General features: G+C 35.2%; 2 pseudogenes; both read right to left on the reverse strand.

The window, feature by feature from the left end:
- Nucleotides 1-2,553: 2,553 nt before the first annotated feature.
- LOC120139150 lies at nucleotides 2,554-15,227 on the reverse strand (annotated as a pseudogene).
- A 3,166-nt stretch (nucleotides 15,228-18,393) lies between these two features.
- LOC120139164 lies at nucleotides 18,394-19,317 on the reverse strand (annotated as a pseudogene).
- Between the last annotated feature and the right edge of the window lie 7,373 nt (nucleotides 19,318-26,690).

Raw genomic sequence — 26,690 nt, forward strand, 5'->3', positions numbered from 1 at the left:
ATGAGTAAATACCTGAAGAACAATTTATCGAAGGGTGCTCTTTTATCAGAATTGTTCGAACGGACTGGAATAGATAATAAATTGGAATTAAATAATAAGACCGAATGGAAGGAAATGATTGAAATATTCTAGAATTATAAAATGACCAAATTACCCCTGGAATGGAAATGACTCAAGAATGTCACCAAGCTCAGGAATAAATGGATATACTCAAGCTTTGAAATGAATAGAAAAATGTTAAGCACCAAAATGACCAAAATGCCCTTATGACCTAGAATAAGTAAATGTCCTGGATTAATTAAGAAATCCAAATAAACATGGATGTTGTGCTACCAGTAAAAGTTATGGAACGCAACTTAAGTGATCAACCTACGTTAGTACTATATCATTACCTGAATGATATAAGTATCACTTGAATGTTTGTTCAACTTCTCAAATTTGGATTGATGATAATTCTGGAAGTACTTGGCTCAGCTCAACTCTAGAGCGCATACAGTACTAATAAGTGGGTAGTCGTTAGTCAAATCAACCACGAATACCAAAATGACTTCATTATATGAATAAATTGAAATGAAATGAAGTACAACGTGTATTTGAAATTCAGAAACGTCTAAATTATTCTGGAAAACTTTAAAGTAATCGAGATAGACTTGCTTACCAAACGAACTAAGTAACATCAATGACTAAGGATTAAATAGGTGATTTGATGAGTTTGGAAACACTGTTGAACTTACATGATGAATTGTCATTATGGGTTATGAGCCATGGATCAAGTACGTCAGTATTTTCTGATATTGTTGAAACGTGGAAATGAAATAAAGACTGTTGGAAGATTTATTCAGTGATGATTATGGGGATGATCTATGGATATGCATTATGGTATTAAAGAGTGAATACACTGAAAGGATAATGAATTGACTTGTTGACATGCATCAGTTTGAGAGTTGTGTAACTCGAGTTGTTTGATAATATGATCGATAGTCGTAGATTATAAATGACTTGAATCTTCGATTCTATATTTCATCTAAAATCACTTCGGTCATGTTTGAAAAAAAACAAGTAACGCAGATGGAAAAGATTCCGAATATCTCATTTGGTTTAATTGGGCTGAAATCCTATGAATTTAAAGTATATTCCTGAATACCCCTGATTGTTTGGGTAATGGAATCACTCGCAGTAAATCTGAATTTAGAATTATTATGTATAAAGGTTCCTGAACGTTTTCCTAAAGCTCACGAAAATATAGTGGGATTCTAATGTATCAACCTTAAATGTCTGGCTAGATCGGTTAGTAATCGATTCTCCTCAATAGGACCTTGTTCCTAGAATTCGATCAAATTTCATAAGTTTCATGTTATCCAAAATGATAACTACAATGGCCTCTGAAAATACTTGGATTCTCTTGTGTGTTCACTACTTATTACTGAACTGTTTTATTGGTTTTAATATGTGGTACACCGAATTCATTGGTTATTATTTTATGATTACCATGTTTTTGGATTTATGGAATTTATGTCACGGTGCAATTGAATTTTGGAATTGAATTACGATGGAATAGCTCTGATCAAGCTAAATGGGCCTAATGTGACTCTTGAGGGCCCTAAGATGTTTCATTAGGTCGACTTTCCTTTGCTGTGTGCTTAGGGTAAGCTATATGGACTTATTGACTTGGGCTTAAGGATACAAGCTTCATAGCCTATCCTTAAGTCGGCTTTCTTTTTGCTATGTGCATAAAGTAAGCTATATGGAAAATAATTTTGAGAACTACTGATGGTGTACCAAAAAAGGGTTTAAACTATGATTTTCAAAAGTTAAACTCTTTTATGAATTTGTGAGATTTACTGGACTATGATTTGTACCTATTATGATTTTATTATACTGTTGGAACACACTAGACATCCTATTCGATCTCCTGAAAATGTCATACTTTGAAAGGTTTCTTATGAACTGAGATTCATGGCTTCTACTCGATGAACTTCTAAGGGAACCTCAAATTATTCTGCAAGCTGGTATACGTATGATTCAATAAGGAAATTATATGGCTTTCCATTTATCTACATGTCATGTAGCATCATCTGGTAGTTCTGTATTACTGAGTTTTCTAAAACTCACTCTATTACTCACCTTTTCAGGTTAAAAGAATTGTACCAGTGCATCTATCAACTTCAGTAAGGGAGTTTGTCCGGTGTTGTTGCAGAGTATGGTACATGTGATTAGGGGGCATGTAATTGTATTTTGATTTATATACGAGTTTGGAAATCTGTTTTATTTTTAAATTGTGAAAACTGATTTTATAAGTTTACATGTTCTGATAAAAAGTTTTAAATTTTCCGCCATTTTTTACAGTGGGTCGCTCCGGTGGCCCTATTGTGACTTCCCGGATCAGATCGGGCTAACCACGTCGGTCTGGGGGGTTACATTGTCATGTACAATGGCCATCAAGTAGAAATTAATTCATGATACTGAGGACCAAAACAAGTTCCATCCCATTAATAACAATGCCAATATTTGCTATGGGAGCAAAAGTAAGCAAATTTGATGAGTTGCTGCCACTCTATCTACCCATATTTGGATCGTATGAATAAACTTAACATTCAATGAAATGCATAGGTTCTTGTTTCATTTGCATGTAATTTCAAAATGAATTCGCCGGATAAAGAGAGAATCTAGACATTCCATATGAAAAGTTCACTAACCTCCAAAGCTTGCAGCTCATCTGCAGCTTGCCTCAAGGGATCTAGCACAAGCTCCGGGTTGTCAGAAACTGATAAGGAAACTCAAAAAGTCAGGGCAGTGTGAGCAACTATATAACATTTCCAATTCAAACAAGTTTAACAACAAGAGGATACAAAGTGAGAGAGAATGCAGGAAAAGGGGGAAAAAAAACGGTAGGTTAATTTCATCCGATCCAAAAAGTTGGTATCTTCTACAAAAAAAAAAGAACTATGTACTTTGAAATGATAATCGTGTATTTGTTGAAATATTGACCTTTCAACCACTCAGATCAGATTAATTACATTTAGTGCTTTGTAGAATCATGTCATATATAAAAAAAAGTTACTTTTGAGTGTCACAAAGCCTGTTCTGAAAGAATATGAACTAAAACACTTCTAACAAGTTTTTTGAAGCTCAATTCAGAATGACCTATTAATAGGTGCCATTGACTAAAACCATCTGACCAGAAGCAGTAGAACAGTGCCTTTGACAAGACTTTTCACTTTACGTAGCCTAAACCATACAAGTTAGTTGGAAAACTGACTGGTTTAATAATCCATATTATCGGGGTCATCTAATTACATCATGTTCGACTAATCAGCTCTTTGTAACGTATCTTCCATAAAAGTTGAAGAAACAACCTCATTCTCACAGCCTTTACCAGCATTATTTTCCACTGCTAAACCAGTCGAATCAAAACCATTTTATTTCCTTTTCATAATTTCAAATTCTATAATGATCAAAAAACAATTATTCCACACATCTAGAACACTCAACGCTAATCAAATTAGTTCTAAATAGCCAAAGGTGAGAGGTAAGTCAATTCATACATGAATTGGTAAAAGTAAACAAGCCAAATACTTTTCAATATAACAAGTCATGAACTAAAGATAAACCTGTCCAACATCCCAATCACTTGATATGGAAGAAGAGGAAGGAGGGAAAGAAAAATACAGCACACTTGCTTTACTTATGGAAAAGTATAAATGCCATGACGGGGATGATAAAAATAATACCCGAGAAGCTAGGATCAGAGAGAGAACATTTTGCTTCCGTAATATAGGCCCGAGCACAGAGTTCCAAATCTCCATGGCCAAGAATCATTGGAAAAGCACCATGTAACAGTGATAAAGCAGTCTTTGTATGATTGGATCCGAGTGAAAGCCATAACTCAGCCAATCTAAGAGTTGCTGATGCTCTAAGAAGATCCAAGTTGAATGACTGACAATACGAAAGGCTTGCTAATGCATAAGGAAGGCCTACGACAGCATTTCCTGATTTCTAGTGACACCCAATAAAGCAAATATCAACAATTCAACACATTGAGGTTTAGTCTACGATACAGTAATCCTTTTTTTCTTCCCCGAGGTACTCATTATGGACACATATAGAAGAGATAGGATCGTATAAAACAATCTGTTGGTTTCTAGGGAAAGATAAGATGGTAAATAAATGCTTGTAGAAGGTAGGGACGGTATGAGCAGAAAATGATGGATTACCAATGCAGGAAGGAAGGAATACCAAATAACCAAAATGATTGCGACAGAGAGATGCCTTAAAAGTCTAGTTTTCATTTTCTCCTTGGTTTATAATAGCACTACAGAGGGTTACTAGCTATACTATCTCAAATTGCATGACTGTGTCAAATGCATGATCATACCATGTGAATTTCAGCAAGCAAAAGAAGAACAGCTGCACTTTCAACTTGAAGGTTGAATTTGTAACACATGCAAAAGAGGGAGTGCGCCACAGCAGCTGCCTGCACAGATAATTGATAATAAATGGAAATCCAGAAACAGGCGCATATTGGGTAGTATTAGAAATTAAGGACTTAAAATGGCTGTGAAATTTAATTACATTAAAATCAGAAAAATCAATCAATTCCTATTGTTCACAATGAATAGATTTGATATTCTCTAGCTTGGCTGACAACCTGAGTTGTCAAACTCTTGATAAATACTCAATAAAATCTCAAATCACTTGCGTTCAACATTTTCCAGACTCCAGTTTTATTAACACAAATGTTTCCAAAAGTAGCATGATTTTGCATATACATAACAATGAATCTTTTTGCCAGGACTAATATGCATCAGAAAGCCCATGCCCTGGAATCAGCCTCTGTTTGCATTCCTTTTCAAACTTATAGCAACTTTTAATCAATGAATGATCAGATTGCATTATAATCCATACCTATATTTTGAAAATAGAGCAACTTAGCTCCACACAATAATGTTACATGCGTATCAAGCACAAACCTGGCTAAATTGCTTTGCTGCAAGCAATGTACGAGAATGGCGAAGGCTTGCCTCTGTCTTCAGCTCCAAGTCGACAGCAGTGACAGATGATGCCAAAACTCCAAGCTCATCACACACTTGTTGGGCAAGCTTAAGATGTCCTCTAGTATCATTTTAAAATGAAAACAGTAGAAAACTTGCAATAAATATGAGAAGAATGCTGCATGTATAAATCTTGCTATGCAACCTTACCGATGTAACGCACGCTCATGGAGCAGTTGTAACTTCAGTATCAATATCCGTGATTTGGATACACATAAAAACTTCTCTTCCGCAATTTTAAGAGCAGCAAAAGCCTCTCGAAGCGTATAGAAATATTAAATAAAGATACAAATAATAGAAAATAAATGCAGTGATATTTTTTTATAAGAAAATAAATAAATGCAGTGATAACAATTGATATGCATACATGTTAAGGTATTGGCAAGAATGTTCACATGGTTGTAATCAAGAACTTCTATAGAAGTATGGGCATTTCAACCAAATCGGAATAATCAGACAGATTAATTCACTTCATTCCCTCTAACCATTTGACACTCATGAGTCATGATTATGTCTCATTGACACCATGAACATGAGACAAACAGATCTTGATACCAAATCCATGTTGTATTCTGCCTAAAGTGAATGTTATCTAAAACCAAATATTTCACTAATATTTCAAGCTGCAAATATTATGTAGGGAGCGAATCACAAATGAGTAAAATTGGAACCACATATAAACAATCATAAATTTAAAAAAAAATGCAAAACGCAGAGTAGGAAAAACAAATGCAGGAATGCAATGCCAATGGTAAGGCATTCAAACATTTTCTCTGACCTTTGTAGCCTTTAAAAACTGCCAGATGTTAATTAAGCTTCACATGCACTAATGCTGCATCAGATGAACTGTAATATCCAACATTTGGTAAATCTCAAGTTAAGAAAGACTCGGAGTAATATTGCAAAAACAGAAATATATAGTACATATCCAAATGCTAGATTGCTTAGCATGATTATTACCTTGAAGCATCAGCAAAGCAAGTCGCATAAACCAAAGCATTCACCCTGTCGACAGTTGTTTTTCGTCTCGTTTTTATGTTATTACTATTAGTATTAATTATTATTAATATTTTTATTTCTCTTGCAGGCTTTACATGTCAAGCCCAACAAAACTGGAGCCCAAAATACAGTAATTCAGACTCATTTACATCCAACCCGGTTACAACCCAACCCGGACCCGGTTGCAGCAACCCATAATTGTGCCATTTCCAGCTCCCCATAATTGTGCCATTTCCAGCTCCCACGTGAAGCACCACGCCCTGCAACACCCGCACCAACCTGTCGGCCACCAACATACTAGTGCCCATTACCTGCAAATAACACCTAAATCAGTCATCCCACCAAATCCACTTTTTAAATGACACTAAAATCAAATGTTAGGTATTTTTACCTACCGAATAATTCAAGGACCTTACCCACTAAATCTCATCATTCAGCTGTCGACACTCATTTTTCGTCCTGTTTTTATGTTATTACTATTATTATTAATATTTTTATTTCTCTTGCAGGCTTTACATATCAAGTCCAACAAAACTGGAGCCCAAAATACAGTAACCCAGACTCATTTACATCCAACCCGACCCGGACCGGTTGCAGCAACCCATAATCGTGCCATTTCCAGCTCCCACGTGAAGCACCACGCCGGAGCAACCCACGCCCTGCAGCACCCATCACGTTAAGCACCCGCACCAACCTGTCGGCCACCAACATGCTAGAGCCCATTACCTGCAAATAGCACCCAAATCAGTCATCCCACCAAATCCACTATCCATTTTTTAAATGACACTAAAATCAAATGTTAGGTATTTTTACCTACCGAATAATTCAAGGACCCTACCCACTAAATCTTATCATTCAGCAACCAAAAGAAATTATAAATGAAGAGACAACCATAAGTCAAAGGAGGGAGGAAGGCAACCAAAAACGGTTTTTTTTTTAGAATCTTTGCTATTATTATTTTGCTATTTTTCGAAATCCTCCTCCCCTTATTACAGATATGATTTGGGTTTATATACCCTTACAAATTACATTAAAAATATCCCCCACTTGTTTGTTATTGAACCACTTTTGCTGGTGGTTGTGATAAGTATGGGCTACTTGATTAGTGTGGAAAAAATGGTAGTGAAAAATAAATTTATCAACACATTTTGGTGGAGAACGTAGTAGTAGATGGAAAAATGAGTTGTCGACAGTTGCCCCTCTTTGCCCATTCTTGTGTCAACAAGAATAGGGCAAAGACGTAGAGACAATGCATTTTTTCATCCACTACTACCTTCTCCACCAAAATGTGTTAACAAATTCATTTTTCACTACCATTTTTTCCACACTAATCAAGTAGCTCATACCTGCCACCACTACTAGTAAAAGTGGTCCAATAACAAACAAGTGGGTTGCTGAATGATGAGATTTAGTGGGTAGGGTCCTTGAATTATGGAAAGGTAAATTGATTTTAATGTCATTTAAAAAAGGATAGTGGATTTGATGGGATGACTAATTTAGGTGCTATTTGCAGATAATGGGCACTAGCATGTTGGTGGTCGACAGGTTGGTGCGGGTCCTTCATGTGATGGTGCTGCAGGGAGTGGGTTGCTCGGGCGTGGTGCTTCACGTGGGAGCTGCAACCGGGTCCAGGTCGGGTTGTAACCGGGTTAGATGTAAATGAGTCTGGGTTACTGTATTTTGGGCTCCAGTTTTGATGGGCTTGACATGTAAAGCCTGCAAGAGAAATAAAAAATAAAAATATTAATAATAATTAATAATAATAGTAATAACATAAAAACGGGACGAAAAATGAGTGTCCACACACCCGAGCAAGTGGAGCACTGAAAAGTATAGACAAGAAAAAGAACAAAAACATCAAGCAACCAGTTGTAACAAGTAATTAAAAGATTATTTGAGCTAGACCAGAAATTAAACACACAATCACATAATTCAAATATGTATCTTCCTGCTTTAGCCAATTGTACCGACAGATGATGGAGTGAGGCTACATCACATGTTCAGAAAATGCAAAAAGAGTGGAGACAGGAACCAAAAAGGGGTAATAAAATAAAACAAATGGTGAACGAATTAAGAGCGGTGAGTGTAGTAAATGCAAAGAGAATTCCTAGTTTTAATGATCTTGCCACAAGAAGATACGATGAAGAAAAGAAAGGTGAAAAGAAATCATGAAACATCAAGAAACCCAAAGATTGATGCTAGCATAAAGAACACTGACAGTATTACCAAAAGGACCAGTAGCTTACATCATCGGATTAACTCGTACTTGTAAACTAAATGTATACTTGATAAGCCATTGAAAATTTTCAATTTTCTCAATGCATTTGTAAATCATTTTAAAAAATCACTTAATGGAACATTTTCATATAAAAAATGTTAAATGTTAAAATCACTAAGTAGTTTCTAGATACATAATGTAAGTAAATTGTATTCAAGGAAGAAAATAGTATGCAATTATATTGAGCTTATTCTATTTACTTCCATTACTAATTGTTTCTTTTGAAGTTTTTACAAATAGGAAATGTGACAATATTACATATTTTATATGAAAAATCTAACACAATTTTAATTTTCAATAGCATACCGTACAACTTTTAAATCTGAATTCAGTACTTAAAATTTTCAGAATGAAAAAATACAGCACTAAAATCTTCAATATTAAGTTTATTGAGTTCATCAAATGGTGTCTGAAACAATCACTTTTAGAAAAGGAATCCCTTTATGTCAATTACTTGGAAAGATGTCTGCAATAAAAGAATTACCGACCAGGCAATGTTTGACACAGCACGATTGAACGACAGAAACATGACACAGTAAACAATTAAAGCAAGATACTGAACACAACACGAAAACAACAAGACTACACAAGCATGCCAAAATCTATATAATGCAAACTATTAACTTGTCACGAGTTAATAAATATTATAAAATAACTATGTACCAAAAATAAATAAATATAAAATAACTTAATTATGATTATGAAACAAAAAAACACACAAATACACGAATTGTTAGGAGGGGTTCAAGAATGACAAATCAAAGTGGGATGATCTTAAGTCCGCAATGCAACAAAGAAAAAAAAGAATATGTAACAAGTGCATGTAAAGGTCACCTTCCATACATCTCCCATGCAGTAGCACGATGTAGATACGAAGAACCTACTAACTGCAGAACCGATCCAGGAATTGAACTTGGTTGTGTAAAGAATAGAAAAGGTTAGAATTGTTCCTAGAACCATTATCTTGAGACATCACTAACGAACCCATGGGCTTTTGCAAGTTCTTAAGCCATGCAGTACTAAAAGCACCATCTGTTGTCATTGTAGAGCCTTCAGAACAAAAATCACTGATTAAGTGGTAACCTGATCTTAGTTCCTGCAAAGGTAATATATCATATGAAATAAAATTCAATTGCAGTATTCCTCAAATATACAAGAAACAAGCATGCCATAAACAACGTGACTTTACCTTGCAAACAATAATAGGCCATGTCCTGAGCTTCATGGAAGTCTTGGGACCAAATGACAGAAGAGGTCTCTGCAAATGCTGCATGTGACAATAAGAAGGTTAAATATCTTAGAACAAAAAAAAGATATAGAAATTAAAAGATTCAAATACTAAGAGAGCAAAACACCCCGGGAGGGGGGGGGAAGCTCTGTACAACTGATTTCATTAACCTTGCAAAAACCAAGTATGCAAGTTCTTGGCCACATCTTAAAAGATATCTTTACTACTTCAATTTGAAACATGACACAAGGATAAGCCAAGAACCAAAGCTATATAGAAATGGAAGGTTGAGGTGATATCAAGGCTGAAAATTTCCTATTTGCTGTAAGAAATTTAGCTCTTTTCAGTATATTTACAGTAAGAAATTTGATGAAAGGGACAAATGTCCTAACTAGATCTAGGTTTATATGAACCCCATCAATAAAAACATAGCAGCTACAAATTTGGTAAAGACAGACTGATGATATGCAAGGAAGTCCAGTCTTGTCTTGAGCAGGAATCTTTGAGATAAAGAAATTATATACTTCAGAACATTTCAGCTTTTGGGAACAATTCATTAATAAGAGAATTTGTTATGCACAAAGGAAGTGTAAAACAGATTTCAATTTAGACAAGGACATAGCTGCAGCAGAACTCATTTCTAAGAAAATAGTTTTATTCAAACCAAGGGTAGTATGAAAGACAAACATGAATCACCTAGATGGAAAGGGGCTTGTGTAATCTAGTCATAAAGGAAATTTTGCTAAAGCAATTGTATGCATTCTTACCATCAAATCAAATTTAGCCATTGCAAGATGATTGGCAGCTATTAGTTGCTTCAATTTCAAACTCTCTGCTCTCTTTAGAGATCCTTTCAAAAGAACAAATAGTTGTTGCTGAACAGACAAAGAAGTGCCTACATTGGTCATAGGAGAGAATGGTGATCCAAGTATTCCACTAGCGGTTGAGAAACCAATCTCAGACAACAAGTTGCAGATAGCAGCTAAAGTGTATTCCAGACAAGTATCATTGCAATGCTGCAAAAATTCAAAACCATCAGGCCTAATAGTATGAAAAGAAATTGAAAATATATGGCATGTTAACATTCAAAACCATCAAGCTGATAGGACGAAATAACCTGTTGGGAGACGAGAACAGCTTCAGTAAGGACCTGAAATCATCACAAAAAATCACCATTTCAAAACAAATATAGCAAGTTAGCTTCTACTGATCTTGTCAGAAAGTCTGGGCTAAGTTTCAGGTTGGGGCAAGTTACAATGGTTTTCACATGTATTCTTGGTACAATGATACTTGTCTGGAATACACTTTAGCTGCTATCTAATTGGCCAAAAGCAATAACATCAGCAAATCTGATACTTAGACTGAGTTCGTTGACCAAAAGCAATAACATCAGCAAATCTGATTGGCCTAGGCATTGAGACTCAAAGCAGCATATTGAGACAACCTTAGACTAGGCATTGTTGATTTACAACAAATATCTTTGACAAACTGCCCCCCCCCCCCCAACAAAAACCACATTAACTTGATAAATGCACAGCCCGAAAAAGCAGGACAGATGGACAAGCCCTAGTCACCTCAGCCAATTGACAGCCCTACTTGCCATAACTATTGTTTCATAATTGCCAGTCTATGTGCAAGCTAAGCATATTATGAAGGAGAAAGTCCTCTTCTGTTACCTCCAAGGCCTCCTTAGGGTGCCCAATATGAAACTGCATCATCCCCAAACATAACAGAGCAATCTCAAATCTTCCAGAATCACAACCAGCCGGTGGAACAAAATCAAATCCCTCGGTTCCTGCACTATTGTGCCAGATTTAGCAGAACGGTTTATTTCAAGCAAGTAGCTTCTTCCATCCAGGATCATATTTGGAAGCCAAAAGAATAGTAAAAAATAAATAAGTCAGGAAAGAAAAACATTTTCAGACATATAAAAAATAAATAAGTCAGGAAAGAAAAACATTTTCAGACATATATGAACCTGTGGAACAAACTAATATTGGTGGATATTCATGAAGGAAAAAATGGGTTAAATAATTAAGGAGAATAACCCATATGAACTCTTAAAAAATTTAAAGCATCAGATAATGTTATTGCTCATGCAACCCTATTCAAAACAAATTATAAACGCCAATAATGGCTTTCACATGCATTCTACAAGTTTAGCTATCCCTCAGTCAAAAGCACTGATGAGCGACCTCGTAAAGAAACAGGATTCTGCATACTATTCCCATATGGAAATCCAAAGATGTTAATCTGTACAAGAAGCTCTAATTTTTTATGCACATAATTTAAGAAACTATATCTCAGCCCAAAGATGCTTCATAGTGATGAGTCATTGCAAGTAACAGAACCCAGTTTTTAAATAAGAGACCAAGCACAACATATCCTAAATACAATAATAGTGTTAGCAAAATATAAGGATGCCAAAAATAGTTGGACAAAAACTCAATATTCTAATTGATAATAAAAATCAAAGACTACTGGACACTAGGAAGTGCCACTAACTCATCATGTGGCAAACTCATATATAAACAGGGAAAAAAGGGGTTAAAAGACAAATTTGCCACTGTTTTTATAGGTGGACATTGAAATTGACCACAATATTTTGATAGATATTTGGGCAAATTTTACTGTAGAAACTAAGAAGAGTTTTGGAACAGAGAAGTTATTTTTGTTCTTGGAGTTCTCTTCGTCGTCAATTACATAGGTTTAAGCCTTAATATAGGCAGATTACAATAGAGTAGAATAGAGATACAATTCTAAAGTGATATTAACTTAGTCCTAATAGAGGTTAACTGGTTTAAGCCTTAAAGTTGACAGGCAAAATTCAATAAAAAATCAAAGTTAAAGGAAAAATTCAATCCAACAAAAAAAGTGACAAAATTCAATGATGAGTTACAATTAAATAAACTTAATCTTAATCCCGGAAGTACAATGAAAAATATCAATCAAAGTAAAATGAAGTGCCAAATTTCAATATTCACCTATAGTAGTGGCAAATTTGCCCTTTAACCCCTACCACCACCACCACCCCAAAAAAAAAAATGTTTTCAAGTCACCTGTAATCAAAATAACGATGAAGATTCTCCAATGCAGAAAAATATTCATCATGATATAGGTTATTCAAGTAACGCAAAAAGTGAACCTGCATCACAATAAACCAGTGGCAAAAAGTAATGTGTCATACTACCAACTCAAAGCAAGATGAAAGACAGAGTATGTGCAAGTTGAAAAAGCATGTCAACCTACACGATGGAACTCAGGGGCCAACTTCTGAAGCTGCCTTAGAGTCAGTTCAAAGGCATTCAAAGTGAAAGAACTGCCATGCCCGCCACAAGAAGACCCAAGAAATTTAGCTCAATTTAATTGGCATTTCAAAAGTTGAATGCAAAAGACTTTAAGTCAATAAGTGGCTTACTTCTCAATTGCATCAGCTTGCTCCATTAAATAACCTTGTATTTGCCAATTGGTGCGCAAAAATACCCCACCATCGGGATCAACATTTCTCAATAAATCACCAGAAGCATACGAAGATGATTCTCTGCCTGTCATTGTGCTCTGATTTAGGATCAGCAAAACCTCGACATCTGCATGCATAATTTCAGAACAGTTAAGCAACACCGGTAAAATGGTACAGATTTTACATAAATTCACCCAAAAAATCACTTCAAAATCATTCAACTTTGATAAATAAAGCAAATTTCAAAACCAACAATTCCAGTTCAAGACACTTTTCCTAAGAGAAAAGTATAGACAGCAGAACAAGAGACCTAATTATATGCATATTAATGAGGACGAGAAAAATTAAGAAGAAAAAGTAGCATCAACCACCAGAAATAAGGTAACTTCAGCATATTGCATTTTGAATTACTTATCAGCTTCCCATTGTTAAACATTTCCCATACAAAGATCCCTTACATTTCACTTTAGAGTGAAATGGAATCGACAACTATATTCATTGATTTCTGCTGCACAATTTTTGTAATCTAGATATTTGTTTGCAATATGTCCTCAAAAAATTACAATAGAACCGTATCATCATCACAGCTCTAACCATTGGTCTCCTGTTCAAACAACAGAGTAATTAATAACTTACAAACACACAAACATGCCTTACAAGAATAAAACTACCTTCCACCAATGTTGAAAGGTCCTTTGGAAGATGAAGATGAAAAGTTACTGGATCGGTGGCTCTTTTCCTTGCTTCCATTTCTTCATTTATTTTTTTGAAAACAAGGTTGAGATCCATATTTCATACTCAGATAAAGATTCCAAGTCATTGCCAGAGTCGTCTAACCGACGCTCATAAGACGAACTCGAAATGGCTTCTTTACAATAGATCCCTATATTAGTCAAAAGATGGCAGACACCCTGCATTACATGACAAGGTTAGTGCCATAAATATAATCTATGCTTAAACAAAAGCCTATCATACACTACTACATTCAACCTTCTGTTTCCACCTGAAGAGAATCAAAATTAACTGGAAAAAAATTATAGATACTTAAAAGAAAAGTGCAGAACAAGGGCTTATAACATTTAAGTATAACATACAAACTCAACAGTGAGGAATGTAACTAAATTCCACTTGAACAGCAGCAGTAGAATGTTAATTAAATTCACAACCTTTCAATTCTTCACTAAGAATATGCATCATATCCAACTGTCAATATCAGGATATGGAATGGCAGGTATCAATATGTACTTCATTTCATTTGATCATTAGAGAGTATAATGTTAATTAAATTCCCAATTCTTCTAAAAACATATGCATCCATACATCAATATCAGGGTACAGAACGGCAGATTATACTCAATTCAATGTCCACCATGGAGCCATATGGTGATACCAACAATAATGCTCTATCTCTATAATGATTCTTGCCTCAAAATTTAATGTATATCTTAAGCACAGAAAACAAATGATTATTCCAACAAAGCATATAATTACAATTCAATACATGATTTATAGTTTATGAGGCAATAAAGAAATATTTCAAAAGTCAAGAGGTTGAAAGCAAGTATGCACCTGGTCATCGTCCATAACTCCTGAATCAGGTCCCCCAAGTGTTTTTAAAAAAAATAATGACAGCGGAAAGGAAGATTATAGAGTGATTAAATCAAAAAACAAATAAATAAAAAGCTAACCTCGCAACTCATTAAAGAAATTGAACAGATCATCAGGCGATGATAAAGATGATAACCGACTAGTTACATGATCAGTTAACCAATTATCCATTAAACCACCAATCTCCTTCAATTGGTTAATGAGCTGATCTAATTTCGGCTCCAAAATGTCATCACATGACTCCAATACGCAAACACGATGCATCCATTTGTTCCAAAAGCAAAATACAGATACAAAGCGAAGAAAATGAGGGGAAACGGTGCAAATACCTTGGTGAGAGCTAACAAATACAACCCGAGGCGGCTGTGCTGGGAAACGGAGGAGAAGGGGAAAGGGACGGAGATTTGAGAAGGAGAATCATAGGTATGAACCAAAATGCACACTGAAACTTTGTGTGGAGTTATGGCAAAGGCACCCGGCGCTTTCACTGCCCCTGCCATTTCCAATAGACTTCCACTAATCTGTAACTGAGTTAGTGAGCGAGTGAGAGAGGGAAGATGTTTATTTCTGGGTTTTAGGTTTCGGATGGGTTTCAAAAAAGTGCCGCCTAAATTTTACGGCACCATCCCTTCTGTTGTCACAACTCGTACCGATCAAAGCCTGAAACAAATATAAAATATAGGGTAAATTACACGGATTATCACTGTACTTTGCTTTATTTCCTATTTTATTACTGTACTTTAAAATTGATCAATTCATCACTGAATTTAGTATAATTGACAAATTTGGCCACTCAGCCATTTCCCCCACAAATGGTGTTATGACATGGTTAAGTAAAACTCATCGGTGAGTGTCACCTCCTATGGCATTGGAAGTGTCTTCATGCTCCAATAAAACCCCTACCGACCCCACTTCGTGAAGTGTTGTCGTTCGTCGTCAAGGACTAGCCGATTTCGTGCCGTTGCACCTCACCACCTTCACCAATGAGTTCCTTGTTCAATTTAGACCAAAACCTAGGTGGTAATGCCCCTTCGTCGTCTCTCTATCATAGTGCTTCTTACCTCCACCATGGGTAAGTTTTCAATTAGCTATGGAGAGAGGAGGGATGATGAGGGAAGATGATAGCATGAACAGCTCAATGACCCAAAAACTAATTTTATTAAGTTTAGTGACAAAACAAATGTATAAAGTTCAATGAGGAAATTGAACAGATTTAAAGTACAGTGAGTGAAATAAGAAATAAAGCAAAATACAATGATGATTCGTGTAATTTACCCTAAAATATATTTGGGGACAATATCACAAATGACGCACCTACTTTCAAATATATTCAATGTTATACCTATATTTTTAAAACATAAATTTTAATATTTAAACTATTATTTCGTGCCTTAATTAGTTAATTTATTATCCGTAATTAAGACGCTTAATAAATATAAATAACCAGTTAAGCAATAAAATTAAAACATGAATTTCGCTAAACGAGAGAGCAATCTCATGTGAAAATATAAATATTACATGGCATTTTAAGCAAAGAAAATTATTTTATACACATAGGATGAATAGAATATTTTATACGTAGAGCTTTAATATATTTATGTGATTTTTACCGTAGTAGATAAAATCGTTGGTAGTTGAGAAAAAAATTAATTTCAACTTATTTTTTAACAACGTGGAAAATGAACGTATATAGACTAAACTAAAAAAACCAGCCCTTTAAGTAAAAAGGATGAATATTTAAAAATTTAAAAATTTAGTGTTAAGTTATAAGTATAATGCAAAAGTTTTGGAATGTCAAAATTTTTTATTTGGGTGTTCTATCAAGGTTTCATTTTTAATTCACCAACTTTTTTATTAATGTGCTAATAAATTGCTCAAAAAATGTCGTTTTTTATTTTAATTTTTATATTTTAATTTGTATCCATAATTTTAAATCCTTGACTTTAGGATTTAAAATAGTAATAGTATCGAGTGAGAAAAATCATTAAAACTTTGCTCTGCAGCTGTTACAAGCGGTTTCACTTTTCATTGGAGTCTTCACTTTTCTCCTGCGTCCGGGGTAATGGCGGTGGGTTTTCCCGAACACTCTATTGTCCTCATGCCTGTAAATAAACTGAACGTTCAGTTAGCCGTTCATGAACCGTGCGACGAAAAATTTATTTATATTCGTTTAATTATTAAATGAACGAACATGAACAAGATTTTGTATTTGTTTAATTAAATGAACGAACACGAACAAATGGCTCGTTCGTTCATTTACGTTCGTGAACGTTCGATTATATGTTCGTTCATTTATGTTCGTTTATGTCCGTTCATTTATGTTCGAACAAAGGGCAAGTTGAATATGTTACGAAGATTATTGAAGTTGTTTGGATTTCAAGAAGATTGTTTTGTTGAACAAATTAACTTTAAGACTTTATCATGTTCATATAGCTTATTTATGGTTTATGTATGTTTTTGTCGTATTCAAACAAATAACTCTAAAGTTGTAGATTATATTAAAGAATTTTAAGTTGTTATTCTTGTTGTTTACTTTTTTTACATTCATTTGTTGTGTTCGTATAAGTTTGTTTTTTTTGTTTGTGCTTGTGTTGTTCGTTTATGTTAGTTTATTGTGTTCGTTTTTGTTCGTTTACGGTCGCTTATGTTCGTTTATCATTTAAATGAACGAGCTATATTCCTTAATGAACGAACATGAACAAAAAAAATTTGTTCGTTTATGTTCGTGTTCGTTTATTTATTAAATGAACGAACATGAACATACCTTCGTTCATGTACGTTCAGTTCGTTTACAACCTAATTGTCTTTCTGGCTTTTCATTTTATTTTCTAATCGCTAGTTGATTGATTTTTTTATGTTTCAATTATATTTTCTCTTGGTTCTTTCTTTAGTAAAATATATCATGGTTATTAGTACTTTCGTATTCCTGGTACATGTTTCTTCTCTCTGTCTTCTTCTTGATTTATGATTCTATAAGTGTCCTTGGTTGATTGCTTTCCTGATGCATGGTCGTTTGCTTTCCTGATGCATGGTTGTTTGCTTTCCTGATGCATGGTTGTTTACATATGAAATCTTGTTGGCTTTCGGATATATGTGTCGGATGAGAATACGGTTACAAGAGGATTGGTTTTTCGTTCATTCACTGTGAATACTCCTCAAGTTCTCCTTCTCTATTTATGGTACTGGGGACGTTGAAGTGATCTATCTATGTATTTCGTTGACCAAATTTTCATATGATTGTCCTGAATGTATGTATAATATTATTCTACATTATATCCTTTACGAGTAATGCAATCAACATTTTTTTCAAAAAAATTGATTTTTTTACAAAAATACATTATTATTTATAAGAATCTTATACATATAATTTTATTTTAAAAAAACTATTTTGATCCCAATTCATTTAATCTATATGGTATAAAATAAGATTACAACCAAATCATACTTTTTTTCGTAACTATCATTTACTCAATAATATCGATAACAAATTAAATGAATTGGTATTATAGTTTATATTATAATAAATGGACATTTTCATTTTAGACTTTTTAGACATTTTGAAAATTATTTATTTTAAGTAGTATAATTATAAATTTAATAACTCTTAAAATTTTATAATATAATTATAATTTAAACGATAATATTATTAATTTCCTTAAACCCACATTAATAATATTAATATAAGACAACACAACTGTAATGATAGAAACGCACTAGCACCATGTGAAGAGTTCTTTAAAACAGACAAAGATGAAACAATACCCGAAAGCAAACTCTTAAACAACATAAGCATTTTATTTAAAAGACCCCACATGATTTTGATCGGTTCTTAGGGTGGAGCATCATAGAGGTGGAGAACCTTCTATCATGAAGGTCTGCTGCTGATATCGTTCCACCAAGCGTTCAAATGCTTCCTACAGGTGATCATGTATTCCTTCCCGATCGGACCCACCTAATACTGAGTAAACGGCAGGTGACTAAGTTCGGCGAGGCTGAAGAAATCGTCGGCCAAGTACTTGATCTTCGACAGCCTCTCCTCGGAAATATTCAGCACTTTCCCCAGCTTCTCATCGCCCTCCTTTATCACGTTCTCGTCCCGAGGGAATCTCAACTTTGACGAAAACATCACATGAAGGGTCAGGCTGAAAACCGGTGGGTTGAAATTGTATGCCTCAACCTCGAGCCAGTTCTCCACTTGTCCCATTTCTTCTATTCTATCGTCTTCCCCAGCAGATCAGTCCCTCGTGACTTGTGTCTCTCTGCGTTGTACCTCATGATTGTACGGAATTCTGCAACACTCACATCGTAAAAAAAATCATTTCCTGCTAATGTTCGGGAGAATTTAACGTATAAATTACCATATAAAACATAATCTCCATCTTGAGTGACTGGAACTGTTCCAAAAGGCTGTAAAGGAGACATGAAAAATAATAAGAAACGAAGATGATTTTGAGTTAGACATGGAGCTTTTCAACAAAAAAAAGAGTAAGAAAAAAAGGTTACCTGTAACTTGAGAAATTCGGGGTCTTTGTGCTCTCCTTTAAGCAAATCGAGTGGCACAACCTCGAACTCGATCTCCTTCTCCATCAGACATGCGATAACACGCTTTGGGCAACCAAAAGCTGGGTCGTAAACCTTCACCACCATTGTTGTAGCTGTTGTATCGGAACTGTTCCAGTGCTTGTTACCAGAATTTATGGCTTCTTCGACTTACATAGAACTGGACTGATGCAGTGATACTTTATTTTACCCTTTTTGTCCCCACTGTTGTAGGTGGAACCTAGCTGACTAATCCTCATATTTTACAACTTGAGTGTTGAAACTGTAATTTCAAGTATTGAGGAGGATTTTGGTTGGTGAAAAAGTAAAGCCCACCATCTTTTGTAACGTTGGGAGGTTATTATTGTAGAAATAGAGTTTTCCGACTGGTAAATAGAGTTTTTCGGTTATGGTAAACATGGTTTTTTATTCTGAAATTATTTTATTCAAAGAATAATTGCATATTACACAAGAGGATACATGTGATTTTTATATACATGAATATGAGATCTATATCATATAGGAGTCATCTTTTCTACAAATTAGTAGATAGTTTTAAAGATAAGTTAGGATTCAGAAATTTAACTTAAACACTACTTACACTCCCTCTCAAGCTGGGGAGTAAATATTGTGAAGACCCAGCTTGGATGTAATTTAGTCAAAGAAGTGCCTTGGTCAATACATCTGATAGCTGGTTTTGTGAAGGGACGTAGTTTAGTTTCACAGTTCCACCATTTACTTTTCCTGCAATAAAGTGTTTGTCGATCTCCACATGTTTTGTTATGTCATGATGCACCGGATTCTTTGCAATGCTTATCGCAGATTTTCTATCACTCTGAAATTCAAAATTGTTGTTGTCATACATCTCTAGCTCAGTTAAGAGTCTTTGTAGCCAAATTCCTTCACACATTTTGAGTGCTATCGCCCTATATTCTTCTTATGCACTGCTTCTGGAGACTACTAATTGTTTTTTGCTTCTCCATATCATTATGTTTCCCCCACACAAATGAACAGTATCTCGTGGTTGACCTTTTATCTGTTAATTCTCCAGCCCAACTTGAATTTGAGAAGATTTTAACTGTTCTGTCTTCATGTTTTCTAAAAATCAACCCATGTCTGGTGTCATCTTTAGATATCTTAAGATTCGATTAACTGCCTCCAGATGTTCTTCTCTTGGATCATTAATGTATTGACTAACAATGCTAACAGGAAAAACAATGTTAGAATAAATGAGTTTATCAACTAGCCTATGATAATGTTCTTTGTTTATCGGGTTTCCATCTTTACTCAATTTCAAGTTAACTTCCATAGGAGTTTACGAGGGTTTACAATTAGTCATTCCAGTTTCAGAAAGTAAGTCTAGAATATATTTCTTTGATTTATGACAATTCATTCTCGTGATCTTGCTACCTCCATGCCTAGGAAATATCTCAGAGTTCCCAAATCTTTGGTTTCAAACTCTTTTGCTAGTAATGTCTTCAACTTATCGATTTCTACCAAGTCATCTCCCTTGATAATGATATCATCAACGTAGATAATCAAGATTGACTTCTTTTTATCAGGAGCATTTTTTACAAACAGAGTGTGATCGGATTGACATTGTTTGTAGTTTTCTTGTAACATTACCTTCGTCAATCTATCAAACCAAGCTCGAGGTGATTGTTTTAGAGTATATAAGGATTTCAGTAATTTACATACCCGATTATTTCCAGAATGAATTCTTGGTGGAACTTACATATAGACCTTTTTTTCAAGATTACGATTGAGAAATGCATTTTTTACGCTAGTTGGTGAAGTATCCAATCCTTGTTCACTGCCAAGGATAATAAAACTCGAACAGTGTTGAGTTTTTCAACTGGAGCAAAGGTCTCCTGATAGTCAACTTCATAAGTCTGAGTAAACCCTTTTGCCACAAGTCTAGCATTATATCTCTCAATTTTTCTTTTTGTCTTGAATTTCACAGTAAATACCCATTTGCAGCCGACTGATTTCTTATATTTAGGTAGATCAACAATGACCCATGTTTTGTTGTTTTCTAGAGCTGAAATTTCTTCTTCAATTGTCTTCTTCCACTTAGGACTTTTTAATGCCTCCTTTATGGTCTCTAGAATGTGAATATGATCAACCTGAGCTCTAAAAGTCTTAAAACCATACATTAGTTTCCCATAAGCAACAAATTTAGTAATAGGATGAGTTATACATCGTCAAACTCCCTTTCTTTGAGCAATTGGTAACTCACTAGTATCAATTACCACATCTAACTTACTTTGGTCACTATCTCCTTTGTCTATCGATGGATTTAAACCCAGTTCTGGCTCTTGTCAATGCATTGGTTGTGATGTGAAAGGTAGGGCTTGTTTGGGTCATCTTTTGTAGATGAGAATATCGGTAGATGATCTAGGTGTTTTATGAGAGTCGATGGGATTAATGCATTGATTTTCATTATCAGATGTGGTGGTTTTAGGAGGTTGTGAAGTGGTAGTTTTTTCAGTAGAAGATGGACTGATGGGTAACTTAGTAATAATCGGTAAAAATTAAAATTCAGACTCACTTTCCCCCTGGATTTCGATTTTTGAGAAGAACGATTTAAGTTCTTGAAAAGTGACATCCATAGATGTGAAGAACCTTTTTGTAGAATGAGAGTAACAACGATAACCTTTCTGATGAGATGAATAACCAACAAAGACACACCGAATTGCCCGAGGATCAAGTTTAGATTTATGAGGATTGTGGTCATGGACAAAAGCAGTACAACTAAAGACACGGAGAGGAATAGAAGAGGTAAAAGGTTTGAAGTGAGGGAATTTAGTGGAAAGAATATACCATAGACACTTAAAGGCAAGAATCTTACTAGGCAAACAATTGATTAGAAAAGTTGTTGTTAAGAGAGCCTCACCCCAAAGGTATTTCGAAACATTAGAAGAAAAAAAGGAGTGCTCGGGTTACCTCAAGAAGATGACAGTTTTTACATTAAGTGACCCCATTTTATTGTGGAGTATCGACACATGAAGTGAGGTGGACTATTCCGTTTTCCTAGAAGAAGGATCCTAACGACTGATGGAGGTATTCCCCACCATTATTATATTTAAAGTTGCCAATGGAACTTTGGAATTATGTTTCAACCATTTTGTGGAATCGTTTGAAGATGGTACAAGACAATAGCAATTAAACATTACATAAGAAAGTACAAATGGTAGAAATGTCAATAAAAGTAATTAAACAAGAATCAGTAACTTGGAACAAATAGAACATTATACAGAGTAATGTGGTTATTAAAGTGAACTGAGCCACTCCCCTTAACTAGTGATAGAGAGCCATCAACAGTACCAACACTGTATGAGATACTATTTTTGTGAAATGTGGAAAATAAACTGAAGTTGCCCGTCATATGATCACTTGCTCCGGAATCAACAATCCAAAAGACACACGCTGGTGAAGGGTATAAGAAGGTAAAATGAGAACTACCTTCACTAACAGTGCAGGCAGAGTTGGACTCAGCAGGATGAATATGTAAATGACCAAACGTCTGTCATAGATCGTCTAGCTGTTGAAGAGAAAAGGAACCACCCTCCAATGTCGTTACAACAGAGTTATCGTGAGATGAACACGATGAGGATTTGGATGGAGTCTAGTTGGCTGGATATCCATGGAGCTTTCAACATTTATCATGAACATGATCGAGTTTTCGACAATGATCGCACCAGGGATGACCTTTCTTGACACGGGTGTCACCGAATGAATGTTATTTAAGGCAGAACTTTCAACGGGTGAAAGAAGCATCATAGACTGGTGACTTTTCTTGGAAAACATTAGAGAACACCTAGCGAAGAGATAGAAGAGGCCTGATGCCCAAATTCAGCCACAGACATCATCAAGATGATGGACAGTCCTAATAGGAATTAAAAATATGTCATTTTTCAAGTATCCCTTTGTAGAGTTTGGCATCTGCACTGGTTTGCCAAGCGGGAGACTCAAACAAATCAATTTGTTGCCATAAGCAAGACAACTGAGTGAAGTATTGGGTAATAGTGAGATCACCCTGCTTCAAATTGTTAATTCATAATTCAAGGGCAAACAGAGCGGACGAGTTTTCCTGGTTGGAGTACATCTCCTTGGCAGCGTTCTAGATTTCTGAGGAGGTGGTGTATTGCATGAAGTTCATGCTAATGTCAGACAACATAGAGTTAAGGAACCAAGACATAATCATGGTGCTTTCAGTGAGCCAAATTTCATATTGGGAGTCGAAGGGATCAGGGACCGACATATTATTAGAGAAACATTGTTGTTTCCCACGACTGGGATGAACAAACGCACGGATTGAGACCGGACAATGTAATTCTTACTATTTAGACGATGCAAATTAATGGACGAGGAAACTGATTCAGACGAAGATCGCTGAATAATGGAAGTTTCAACCTCGGATGGTAGGTTAGACGAAGAATGATATGCCAAGATTGCCAAGGACTTGAGAGATTGAGATATGTCACGAACTAGCAGGGAACACTGCTATAATTGACAATCGGAGATTTGAGGAGATCGACGCTAGGATGAGTATCAAATGGGCTGTACGGCGATGAGCCAGTATTGGTCGGACAGTTACCAACAACCGCGTAACATGTACCAAACAGCAGTGGAACAAGTACCAAACAGCGGAACAGAAAGGGTTATTGTTGTGATAAAGGCAGTGCTGGACCAGTGATGCTACAAGAGTAGTACAGTGAAGAGAGCAACGTTGCAACAGAAACGACACTGTTGTGGTTACGTAGTAAGGAAGACGACGCTGCGAAGGGGCAGTACTGCAAAGAGGGTGGCACTACAATGAGGACAGTGATGCGAGTGGTAAAGCGATGCGAGGAATACAGGGCTGCGATGAGGACGGTACTGCAAAGGATTTCACAATTGGAAGGACGATAGTGCACAAAAGGCACACTGCTGGTCGGAAGGATGACGAACGACGGCGGCAGCAAAGCTGGGATCGACGCTAATGACTAATACCATATAGAAATAGAGTTTTCCGGCTCTGGTAAACAAAGTTTTTTCGGTTTGGTAACAGTTTTTTGGTTATAGTAAACAGAGTTTTTTTATTCTAAAATTATTTTTATTTAAAGAATAATTGCATATTACACAAGATGATACATGGGATTTTTATATACATGAATTAGAGACCTAGATAAGATAGGAGTAATATTTTCTACAAATTAGGAGATAAATTTAGAGATAAGTTAAGATTTGGAGTTTAACTTAAACACTACTTACAACTACTTTCGTGAATGAACATCCACTTTGGCTACCAACGATTCTCTTCTAAAATAACATATATCCTCTACACTTAATCAGAATTTGATAGATTATCTAACCCCAAAAAATCTTAGTTATTGGTGGGGGTTTGGGTCGTTAGTTGATCTTTGTTTAATCATTGAGATAGTGATTGGAGTTTTTTTAGCTATGCATTACACACCTCATGTGGATCTAGCTTTCAATAGTGTTGAACACATTATGAGAGATGTTGAAGGGGCTGGTTGCTACGTGATATGCACGCTAATGGGGCAAATATGTTTATCATTATTGTTTACCTTCATATTTTTCATGGTATATAACGTGCGAGTTATAGCAATCTTAGGGAATTTGTTTGGTGTCTCGGAGTTGTAATTTTCCTATTAATGATATTTCCTACCGATCCATGCCATTCTTCATAGTATACCCGACAAATCGGGAGGTGTAGCCACAATAGCACCTGTTTTTATATGGTTGTTGGCTTTACCTTTTTTTAAAAGTATGTATGTACGTAGTTCAAGTTTTCACCCGATTTACCAAGGAATATTTTGGTTGCTTTTAGCAGCTTGCTTATTACTAGATTGGATCGTATGTCAACCTATAGAGGCAACATTTGTTCCTATTGGACAAATTTCTCCTTTAGTTTTCTTCTTGTTCTTTACCATAACACCCATTCTGGGACGGGTTGGAAGATGAATTCCTAATTCTTACACTGAGATTGAGCACGTCTGATCAGTAAAACATTCCGACACCAGTTATTTACATGTGAGTATTACACCAAGAATTGACAAGCAGATGAGTTTTCTAGTTGGATATGTTGATATAGCTTAGAAAATGGAAAAGTGTCTGGAACGACACGAAATGAAACATAGAGGAAAGATTTAAAACCAACTTTTTTTTGCTAACCAGAGCAGCAGGAAGGAGAAATTGAACCATGCTTTAGTAAAGGAAAGAAGGTCTTGAAGAGCCTTAACTTAATACAACTTCTATAGGTCTTTCTTTCGGCTAGCATAAGTGGCGAAGCAAGGTTATCAGCTAAGGTGAAAATGATATGAAAAATAACCATTAATCGCTTTCGGCCTATTGGTCGTTACTAAAGAGCTAAGACTTAAAGCAACTATTAATACAACTCTTTAACCTCATATATATATATATATATATGATAGAAAATTTATTTTATTGTGCTCCATATATCATGGTATTCTTTTTCCCAGCCTGGACTTAAGTTCGTCAATTCAACGAGGAAAGGATAATTTACTACCAGAGTGCAAAGATTTTATACTCAATAGGTATCGAGGTACATAAAGAGTGCATTGACACATATTGCTTGGTCACTTGACGAATGGCTCTCTACGATGTTAGTGAGAGCAAAGTCTAAACCAAAACCAATTAAGCCATTCTAATTAGAGTATGATAATGAATTCATTGGTGGCAAAACTCTAAGCCTGCAGACGGATATCCGTCGGATTATAAACACCTGAGGAAATTTAACGAACTAAGCCTACTTTTCCCCTCATTTTTCTCACTTGTTCACAGAAAATAGTATGGATTGCGACGTGTCTTTGGAAACTTATTAAGGAACAACAATTTCGATGAACCTGCTTTCACGTTAATTTATTAGTATCTCTGAAAAAATGGGTAATTTCTTCCTACTTTTGTCTTCAAATTTGTCTTAACCAAGTCAATTAAAAATTCTTTATATTTTCTGCATGGGTGATAGAGAAATCAAATACATAATTTTTAGACTTTCTATAATATGTTTCAACATATTTTCTTAAACAAACTAATTAATGCTATGCAATCTTTAACAATAATTTTAAGGCTTAAATATCAAAAAGGTCCCCAACGTATGCCTTTAGCTCCAGTTTGGTGTTTGATGTTTTTTTCGTTTTAGTTTGGTGCCTAACATTTCATTCCGTAACTCAGTTTAGGTTTGGCCGTGACCGTTAATTTTAGCCGTTAAATGCCACATGGCATTTTTTAATATTAAAAAATAATTTCTAAAAATAAGAAATTAATTAAAATAGATTAATTAAAAAAATAAACACTTATTCATCTTCTTCTCCCCTCCCTCTTGTTTTCATCTTCTTCCTCTCTCTTGTTTTTGTTCTGTTTTATTCATCAACATTAGCTATGGTGACAACCTTACTTTTACTTGCTCTTCTTTTCATCATCTGTTTCCTAAACATTTACTTTGCTTTTTTTCCCAAAAGATTTTATGCTTGGCTTCAATGATTTCGGTTAATCATTTCA

This window comes from Hibiscus syriacus, unplaced genomic scaffold, assembly GCF_006381635.1.
Source record: "Hibiscus syriacus cultivar Baekdansim isolate YM2019G1 unplaced genomic scaffold, ASM638163v2 tig00110729_pilon, whole genome shotgun sequence".
Classification (NCBI taxonomy): Eukaryota; Viridiplantae; Streptophyta; class Magnoliopsida; order Malvales; family Malvaceae; genus Hibiscus; species Hibiscus syriacus.